Source organism: Bidens hawaiensis, unplaced genomic scaffold, assembly GCF_021521415.1.
Source record: "Bidens hawaiensis isolate Kalapana, Puna unplaced genomic scaffold, B.hawaiensis_p1.1 tig00041461_1, whole genome shotgun sequence".
NCBI classification, from domain to species: domain Eukaryota; kingdom Viridiplantae; phylum Streptophyta; class Magnoliopsida; order Asterales; family Asteraceae; genus Bidens; species Bidens hawaiensis.
This window is the reverse complement of record NW_027505717.1, coordinates 1-11,406: the sequence shown is the minus strand read 5'-3', so window position 1 is coordinate 11,406 and position 11,406 is coordinate 1.

The following is an 11,406-nucleotide window of genomic DNA, read 5'->3' as shown; positions in this document are numbered from 1 at the left end:
TTTTTTTTTTGTGTTTTGTGTGTGTTGTGTTAGCTCTCTTTTTATAGCCCAAGTGTCATACCAAATTATCTGAATTCAGTATAATTATATCTAGTTAGATTTAACAGCTTAGTAGCCATGATTACATTACCATTTTTTTCAATTTATAATCAATTCTTTTTTTCTATTTTGTATTTTAATTAGTTTGTCAGTATAATTATATCTAGGTTTACTTTTTTGTGATCAATTTTTTCAAACTCCCATTGATGGAACGTATAAGGACATCTAAGTGTATTTATAGTTTGTCAGATACATAAATTATTAAAGAAATTGTTGATATTTGAAAGATTCTCATTTTCCACAATAATTTCTTTTTTATTGGAATTATTAATTGGTTAGTGTTTTAACATATAACATCTTTCATTTCAGTAGGTTTATTTTTGTGGTCAATTTCTCATGATGGCATTTGATGCAACGTATTAGAACCTGTAAGTGTTTTTTTCAAAACTGACATTTTGATGGAACTTATTAGAACGTGTAAGAGTAGCATAATTACTTTAAAATCTGACGAAAGTTTATACGGACTAATTACATATACCTGTCATTTTTCAAATTGGCATTCATGAGAACGTGTGAGAACGTGTAACTTCATAATTACATACACCTGTCCTTTTTATTCAACATGGCATTTGATTTGGAACGTGTAAGAACGTGTACTTTCAAACAATTTGTGACATTTGAAAGATTCTCACTGTTCCCAGTAATTTTGTTTACTGTAGTTTTTTGTCTTATACCTTTATTTTTATCTATTTATTTTCAACCACTCATTTTCACTTCACCACACAAAAATCATTCCACAAGATATGGATTGTGAGGGTTCATCATCTTCATCGTCGTCTTCTTCATCAGCTAAGGATTTGTTGTTCAAACAGATTCAAGCGCATATCCAAGAAGATATAAAGAATCATGTTGCTTTACACGAAGAATTTATCAAGACTGCTGGTGTTAATATGGATATGAGGGATGAAATTACAAATTTTCTAGTAAACATGCCAGGTAGTACTATTAACTATTTGTGTGCTTTGTTTTTTATTGACACAGGGAAAAAGGAGGTGGATGAGTTGAAAGATCTGTGTAAGGCGATAAAACTTCTCAATTGCTCTCTTGATTTGAAGACCGAATTTCTCAAATCTATTATGTAATAAATTGGATTAGCTGTGTTTTATGTGTTTTTACCCAATAATTGTTGTATGTTCTTTTTCTAATGTGTGATGTGTTTTGTCATAACTTTGTTATGTGTTTTGTGTAATAGGTATTTATGTTTAATGTTATTTTAGAACGTATAAGCAAGATATAATTAAACCAAGTTATTTAGATCTACCTAGAACGTATAAGCACAAACTCATTAAAAGGTCATTTTCATACAAAATATAATAAAACCAAATTGCATACCAACTTATAAATCCAAGTCTTCACTGTCATTTCCATAAAAAATATAATAGAATGCATAAGCAACATCTAATTAAACCAAGTTATTTAGAACTACCAGAAAGTATAAGCACAAACTCATTAAAATGTTATTTCCATACAAAATATAATAAACATGTCAAACTTGCTTTCCCCAATCTTTCTCACCTTTCAGGTTTATTCGTCTTGCCTCTTATAAATTTTAGCAGTTAACATGTTGTTACTGAACAGTTGGTTGTCAGATAATGCATCAAATTCCATTGCTAGTCTAACTAAATCGGATTTGGCTTTGTTGATGTCGGATAGTAACACCTTTGACATGTATTTTACCCTCAAATCGTTTAATTGTCGTTTCTGCCTTGGACACTCTTTATAAAATCCGGATGTCCACGGATACTTTCCTTTGTAAGTTTTCATGTGTCTTATAGCGAACACACCACAATCGAGTGTGTTGTGTTTTGTTCTCTAATCCATTTGCAGCCTCTTGATTTGTGATATTTCCAACCTTGGTGCAATCGGGTGCTTCTTTCTCAACAAGTACATGCAAAAAAACATCCCTGTGCGGGCAAACAACATATTTAATTATTATTTTAATATACTCATTGAATCAGTTTATTGAATGTTTAAATGTTTACCAGTTTTTCTGGGACACCCTTGTATCTTACTTCCAAAGCTTTTTTTGTAGCATCTGTTTTTTCTTGAGCTGATTTAAAGGTAGCATTTTTTGATATATCACCGTTTTCCATGTTGTCAATCAGCACGATTGTACCTGTTTTCAAATTGAAAACAACCACATAGAAATGTTCTTCATAAATTACTTGCACAACAAACATCGTAACTGGGTCGAGAGACTTGTATTTATGTAAAGCCATTATCTTGTCAAGGTTGTCTGTGAAAACTTCCAGTATTTTATAATTGCTGACATTAGCTTCCTTTAAATAGTAAATGCTTGGCTTCATGTATCAACAAAAAAATTTGATATGATTAATATTTATATACATTTTGTTAGCATATATAAAATTAAGGTGTAATACTTATTAGAAGCTTTGATGTAGCAAAAAAATCTTAACAGGGATAATTTTTCATCTATCTTTTTCTCTTCATGATTCAACAATTCGGTGTAAATGTCCATAGCACAAGCCGAGATGTATAAATCCGGACAAAAGCATTCAAACACAAATTTGAAAGCAGTGACGGATTCTGACTTGTAAATCACTTCAAATTTATGTTTATCAGAAAGATCACCAATAACAAATCATGAAACAATCCGCTCATCAGTTGTTATTTTTTCAGTCATTCCAATTTCCCGATTCAGGTAAGGTGATTCAAGGCTGGAGCTAGTCTTTTTTCTCTTTCTTCTCGCTATAGTTTATCTATTTTATGATAACTTGCAGTTGGTGTAGGAGATGTAGCAACAAGGGTCAATTTTTTTGATTTAGATTCAGGAGTTCTACATTGTGCTGTTTGATTGAAAAACGTGTGTGTTCATTATCACTGAATCCAAGTCTTCACTGTCGTATTCATAGTTTTCTTCAACATTAACATCAACCAGCCCTATAGTACAACTAAGTTATAACATACAATTTTTTTTGTGTTTTTGTGATTTTTGTATATATAAAACTTTTTTGTTAATACCTTGAGTAGAGTCGTTGATATTTGTTCTCTCACCAATTTCTGCATTTAATTCTTCCACTTATGTAACTGCATACCATTTTTTGTTTTTAATTTTTTTTGTTAGTATATTATCAAAATAACAAAATTGTTTTTTAAAATACCAGGTTTTTAAATTGATTTCCTCGAATGGGTTCTCCTGTTTGTCTTTCAACATATTCTTGGGTTGCTGCACCTTGACTATATCTCTTTTCTTCATTTTTTTCTTCAACTTCTGTCACTGCAATTTATGGTAATGATTTTTTCACTTTTACTTTAACATAATCAATAGTTTAAAATAAAAATTTACCTTGAATTATATCAGCTGTTTGTATCATACCATCGTCATTCTTAAATCCCTTGTTAACCACATCTGTCATTGGAACTTTTTCTGTAATTTGAAATATTGGTTTTATATACCAGAACGTGTTAGAATGTTTATTTTAATACTTTTTACTAAGAAAAAAACAATATAAAATTAGTAGAACGTATTAGAACGTATTAAGAACACATCCTGGGATCTGCCCTTTTTATTTAATAATAAACCCCTTACCTTGAGTTTGATCTCCCTCATCTTCAAAGCCATCATGTGTCTCATTATCTTCAAACAACTTTTTTGTGTTTGAAAGATTTTCTAATATCAAATGAAACAAGATTTAGTACCGTAGCAAAATAAAATTAATATATTAGAAAGTCTTAGAACATATAAAAGAGACGATTATTTTACCTTGTGTTTTTCCTTGCTCTTTGGTTACTCCCACTTGATCCTCAACGACCTTTTCTACTTCATTTGTTAAGCTTTTTGGATTCATATCTTCTTGTTTATTTGCTTCCTCGTTGGTTACTCCCACTTGGTTTCTCACATCTACTTTGCTCACATTATCTTTGTTATTTAAATACATAATAAATAAAAGAATTTGAGAAATACTGGAATAGAATGTATAAGAACATAAAAATGAGATGTTTTTTGTTACCTTGTTTTACTCTTTGTTCCTTGGTTACTCCAACTTGATTCTTAACATTTTTTGGTTGTTCATGGTCTTGTCTCACGTCTTCTTTCGTGTCACATCATTTTTCATACATAATAAATACAAAAAGTTGATGAGCAGAACGTATACGAACGGTTTTTAATAGCAGATTTTGTTTTTACCTTGATTATCAACATTTTTTTCTACCTCATTACCCTGATTCTCATCTTCTTGGCTTACATCTTGTTTTATCACAACATCATTATCATCTTTGCTTACATCATCTGTTTACATATTAAAAAAAATTAAAACTTAATGGTTTAAACGTTTTAGAACCTATAAACCAGATGTATATTTTACCTGTATATTGTTGTTTCTCATTTTCTTCTTCCCTCTAATTCTCTACATCTTTTTGCTTCTCATTGCCTTGTGTCACAGCAACTTCATTGCCAGCATCCTTTTCTACCTCATTGGCTTAGGGTTTTGGATTTTCATGTTCTTGGCTCATATGTTCTTTGCTCACATCAGCTTTGTCGTTTAAAACACTTAATAAATACCAAAGTTTTCTAACTGTAAAACGTATTAGAACTTGTATTCAAGATGTTTTTACCTTTTTTCTGATCTTTCTCGTTTTTTTTTCTCCCAACTGATTATCCATTTCTTTCTCATTCTATTGGTCTTGTTTCATATCATCATCATTGTCTCCCTTGTTGGCATCGCATGAATCCACACCACAGTTGCTTTGACTTATTGAAAGATCAACTGCTGCAACTATAATTTTATACAGGGGTTTTGGTTAGGTATTGTAGTATACAATTAAAGGAAACAAATGGTGTTTAACTAATTCATTTACGCCTCCTCCTTCAGATTGAGATCCAAATGGTGTTTCTTTTGAACAATGGTTATGATTGAATTTAGCTTCCCAAGCACAACACCTACCAAATAACCATATGTTTGTTCTATGTCTTTCTTTACCTCTTTTTACCAACTCATTGATTTGAGAGACAATTTTATCAAATTCCTCTAATTTCGTGTCCATATCTTTGTTCCAATTCTGTAATATATATTTTTGTTAATATTTTTTTTATAAGGAAATATTTTGTATGTTTTTGAACTGTTACCTGTTCCACTTCAGTGAAAGGTTCTTTAGGCATATATGCAGACAATCCAGACAACTGTGGAGGGGTAGAGTAGTAGTATATTATTTCTTGAGTTGTTGTCCCTATAGGCATCATCAAATTTTCTTCAACTTTTTTTCATTTTGTTCTTTGTTGGCAGTTTCATTTTTTCCTTCTTCATCTTGATGATTTTCCACTCTTGTTGCATGTTCAGTCACTTGATGATTGTTAATTTGTTTTTCGGTGCAATCTCCAGCGATCAGCAGAACCTTATCTTTTTCAATTTGATCAATATTTGAAGGACCATCATCAACTGTTTTGGTATTTTTTTCAAAATTTAAAATTAATTTTTGCATCAGTAGTGCTATTTTTAACATTAGAAAGTAATAGTTACTTACCATGATCATTTTCAAATATTTCATTCTCCTTTCCAACATCATTGATCATCAGAACATTATCCACATCAGTCGCATTTTTTCCCACTAATTGAACATGCCATGTTCTACCTTCACTCACTTGTTCATTGATTATTTCTTTCTCACTGCAAGCTCCAGTTTTCATCAGAACCTTATCCTTTTCAGTTGGTTTAATTTTTGAAGGACCATCATTCACTGTTTAGGTGTTTTCAAATATAAAACAATTTATTAGAGTATCAATAATCATATTTCTAACATTAGAAAGTAATAGGTACTTACATGAGTCTTCGTTGTCTTCCTCGGCATCAATTAATGGACCATTATTATACAAGTAGCTATCCATGCTCATAAGAGTTGTTGAGGTTATGTAGCTAATTGCTGGTCTTCTGATTGGCTTCTCAAATGCTCCATGACGTTTTTGATACTCTGTGTGTAAATCACTGCAAACAATGTTGCCGGACCATTGAATTGTTCTTGTTTTTCGTTTTCTTTTATACCTTTCCACTCATTTTTTGATCTCTTCAAATTATGAATCATGTAGCAGCACCAATTCATTTTTGAGATTCTTGAAAAGTCATCAATCGATGTGACAAACATTAAATTTACTGTTGTAGATTTTGTTATCAACCCAATGCATGTGTTAAACAACACAAGGAAATTCAGTTTGAACTATTCTCTTTTTCCATTATGTTTTTTCATTCTATCCAACACATTTTGTATACTTATCCTTGAATGCTTAAATTGGTTTCTAAACATTTACGCACAAATGCTTGAGCCTTTTCTTGGTCTGCTTTTTTCTACCACTGTTTCTCCACCAATTGGTATCCCAAAAGCCTCAAGAACTAATTGTGGTGTTATCTTAACAATACGGTTTCCCATATTCAGTTCATTCAAATCAGGATCATAGTTCATAACCAACCAATATGCCACTCGACCAGGAATTGTGGTAATCTTCATTTTTAACAATGACCCAAATCCTATTTCTTCAATCTATTTTTTTTCTTTTTCATTCATCACTTTAATTGCTTCAAAGATATTTCCAGGTGCACACCTCATCCAAAGTTTTATATCTATATATTCTTGAAAACGTTTTCTACAACATGTTGTTTGAGGTTTTTGTTTTTGGCTTTTTTTCCTTGGTGTCACAAAGTCTGAATCAGAATTGTGTAACTCTCTGTCTTTTCCCTTTTTTTTTCTTATTTTCATGTTGCTTGTTATCGACCTTTTTCTTTTTACAATTCAATGATTTGATTGGTGTTTCAAAGTCGGAGTCGGAATTTCTATCTTCAGCTTGTTTTGTTTTCGCTTTCTTATTTGCAGGTTCGTGCTCTTTTTCCTCATTTGCAGATTCATTTCTTTTTTTCTTTTCGACATCTTCATACACAAAATTATGACCAGCGTTATCCAATACACTATCTAATACCTAAAATTTTTTAAACGTTCTCATAATTTTTGTCGATATTTTTTATTAACACAACATTATTTTTAATAAATAAATTTGAATATAAACACGTTCTGCTTCATTTTAAAAAGTCTCAGTAACAGCTTATGCTAATTATGTTTATTGTAACATATAATAAACAACTATCAACTTCAAACCTAATTCAAATACACGTTCTAGGTTAACAAAATAGAAGCTATATTACCAGATTTTTGCACGTTTTGATGTCGGTTGTTAATTGCTTTTGACCTTCGTTCTTTATCCTTAACAACAAGCTTAGTTGAATTAGGATTTCCTGTCGAGATCGCATTTAATTCCATTGTTTTTGTTTCACTGGTCTTTCGACGTAATCGGTCTATTGCGAAAACGGAATCTGAGGGTTTTCTGAAAATGGATTTGGGGAGGGAATTTGGGGGAACTTATTCGCGAAGGTGGAGGTTAAACTGCTATATTTTTTGGAAGGAATTGCCCTTTTGTTAACCGGTTTATTGTCAATTTCAAGTTAATTACAATTATGTCACCGCCTTCTTTTGTACGTTCCAGATTGTCTCGTATGTATTGTATGATAACCTATTAGTGTACATTAACCACCCCCTATATCTATATTACATTATAATACATATAGACAACCTTTCACCTCCCACTTTCTCTCTCATGAGATGCTTGTATATTTAATGTTGGACTGAATACTACCTTTAATTCCATTCATTGCTTTGTCATTACCACATTCATTTCTTGAGTCATTGAATCTCATTTGAATGCAATAGATGAATACTTTACCCTTTCCATCTACCTGCTATTGAATCCCAGATCCGTTTCAATTGAAGCCTACTTTAACACCTCATCTTCAATTCCCGAATCACATCTACAGATTCTAGGATTTTCCTCCATTAGTTCAGTTTCTTATATAAAATGTTTTCCTTCGATGTATAAACTCATCGACCGAATTTCTATTGTATCCCGACGTAACACGCGGGCTCTCCCACTAATATATATATATATATATATATATATATATATATATATATATATATATATATACGAACACCTTATACTTATAATTTCAAATCCTCAAATTATTTTAAAAATAGTTAATTGACAAGTACTTAATTAAGTTGATGTTCTTCAAAAAGATATATATATATATATCTTTTAAAAATGTATTTTCATTGCTTTGTCATTACCACATTCATTGCTTGATGTCATTGAATCTTTCATTTGAATGCAATAGATGAATACTTTACCCTTTCCTTCTACCCGCTATTGAATCCCATATCCGTTTCAATTGAAGCCTACTTTAAGACCTCATTTTCAATTCCCAAATCACATCTACGGATTCTAGGGTTTGCCTCCATTAGTTCAGTTTCTTATATAAAATGTTTTCCTTCGATGTATAAACGCATCGACCGAATTTCTATTGTATCCCGCTGCAACGCGCAGGCACTTCCACTAGGTCGTTATACATTAACCACCCCATATATATATATATATATATATATATATGTTTTACCAATATTTGCAGGTTCCTTAATTTTCTTTTTCCCCAAAAAGGAAATAAAGGAAATAGGGTAATTAAGTGGTATACTATATGTATATGCATGTCAGAACTTCTAACAACCTATGCATTCTATTATCATTTCCAATTGGACGATCCATTAATCCAACTAGTAGAGGACTATAAATGGATCAATTTTTTTGATTTCCGTTGGAAATTAGGAATAGATGGGCTGTCTATAGGACCCGTTTTATTAACAGGATTTATCACTACTTTAGCGGCCTGGCCTGTTACTCGGGAATCTCGATTATTCCATTTCTTCTTGATGTTAGCAATGTACAGTGGTCAAATAGGATCATTTTCTTCTCGGGGCCTTTTACTTTTTTTCATCATGTGGGAATTAGAATTAATTCCAGTTTATCTACTTCTATCCATGTGGGGAGGAAAGAAACGTCTCTACTCAGCCACAAAATTTATTTTGTACACTAAGAGAACCCTTTGCAAAATGAGAACTTAAAGAACCATTTTGGACCACTAAAAACACATTTATATATATATATATATATATATATATATATATATATATATATATATATATATATATATATATATATATATATATAAACACATTTAAAAAAATATTTAAAAAATTAATAAAACAAAAAAATAATTAAAAATTTTTAAAAAGTAAAAAAACCTAAATTCTTATATTTCATTCCGGTTTCATTAAAAAATATAAAAAAACGTCATATTATACACATATGTATAATTTTATATAATATTTAGTTACGTAATATACACATATGTACAGTATCATTTATCTTAAATTATACACATGTGTACAAAAAACATGTAAATGTACATATATGTACATATTATACATATGTGTATATAATTTAACTAAACCGAGTTTTTTTTATGAAACCGGGATGATAAAATAAAAATTTTGGTTTTTTACTTTTTTGATTTTTGTGTTTTTTTATTTTTGGGTTATTTGTGGTCCAAAAAGGTTCTCATAGTTCTCAAATTCAAAAAAGTTATCTCATGATCCTAATCCTATATATATATACACATATGTATGTATGTGTGAGAGAGATGGTGAGAGAGAGGACCCACCAAAATTACCCAAGCGCGCCCAGCGTATCCAAGCCCCCTGGGCGCCCCTCTGTGGTGTGCAGGGGCAACGAAGCCCCAATGATGCCCTAGATAGCGCCCATAGCAACCAGTCGAAGTATCAAGTTCTAACTTTATGCACAAAATTTAAAACTAAAAGATGGAAAGTAGTTACACCCCTTTTAGGAAATCCGTAATGGGGCGAGGAAATGGGCAAGAAGGGCGAGAAGAAGGGGGAACACCGCCCCCCCCCCCCCCCACGATATGTGGGAGAAAAGGGGCGGAGTTATCTTGTCGCCGCTTGGTTTAAATAATAATAATATAATATTAATTTGACCGTTGCAACGGTCAAAAGTAAAAAAAAACAAAAATTTAATTAATTAAAACAATATATATATATATATATATATATATATATATAAACATACACCTTCTTCTCCCATTTTTATACACAATTCATACCTAAATTCTTACAAAAAATTAGCAAAATGAATCCTAGAAACAACCCGAACCACCCATTCCCTCCTTTCGGTCAACTCCATGGTTCGCAAAACCAACCGAACGTGAACTCACAATGGAACCCGATGAACCTAAACCAACCGAGCTATCCGTTTCAATTTCCCAACCCGAACGTAAACATGTATGCCAACTATCTCATGCCCACAAAACTTAATGACGGCATTCGGGTCTAAACCACCGGAGTCGGAGCCGGTGACGGTGCCGGAGACGTAAACAGCGCGGGCCTCCGGTTCAAGCCAAAAATACGACTCGTAAACACAAAAAGAAACAACCGGGGGAGCCGATGGTGCAACGTGATCCATACAAGCATAGGAGCGAGGAAGAGGAGGTGGCCCTCGCAAGGGCTTGGATCGTCATTTCGGAGGATCCCGACGTCTTAAGTATATATTAAAAAATGTATTTAGTGTTTATTAAAATGTATACTAATTGTGACAAATAATTTTAATTTGTAGCTAACTTTCAAGCCACCGGGGTGTTTTGGAAGAAAGTCTTTGAAGCTTGGCTCGCGATAACCGATAAACCCGAAGACTACCGGGGAAAAGAGACGGTTCAAGCCCACTGAAGGGGCTTAACGCCGATTGTCAAAAAATATGCCGGGATAATTAACCGGTTGCAGGGGCTGGATGGCGTAGCGGGTATAACGACGGCGACATATAACTCAAGCCTTAAGCGACTTTCGAGCTCAAGGCAAAACTTTTATAGTGGTCCCGGGAAACCGTTCAAGTATTTGAATTGTTGGAAAAAACTACCTGGTTGCGCGAAATGGAACGGGGCATCAACCGTTCTACGGTCTCCCTATGAGCCGGCTCATCCCGGCCTTCAAAAAAGTTGAAGACATCGCCGTCGACAAATCCGAGCACACCAAACACACCCTCTGATGCTCGTAGCTTCTTCTTGGACGATGCGGTTAATTTAGCCGACGATATTAATTTAGCCGACGACGAAGAAGTATAGAGTTGCCTCGACCACGCGGGAGATCGAGAAAAATAAGGGGAAGGTTCGTCGTCAACACGATTCAATACGGCGCCCAGTGAAGACGTCGGACAATTAAACGAGTTGGTCGGTCGCTTGGAAACAAATGTCAAGGAAATAGGAAACGACCTTCGAGCATCCAACAAACAACAAGAAAAGCTGAACCAGACGATGGAATTGCGTCAAATGAAAGAAGACTACGAATCCCTAATATCGGAGGGGTTTCACGAGTAAGACGCGTTATTGTTTCAACGACGACGTGAAAAAA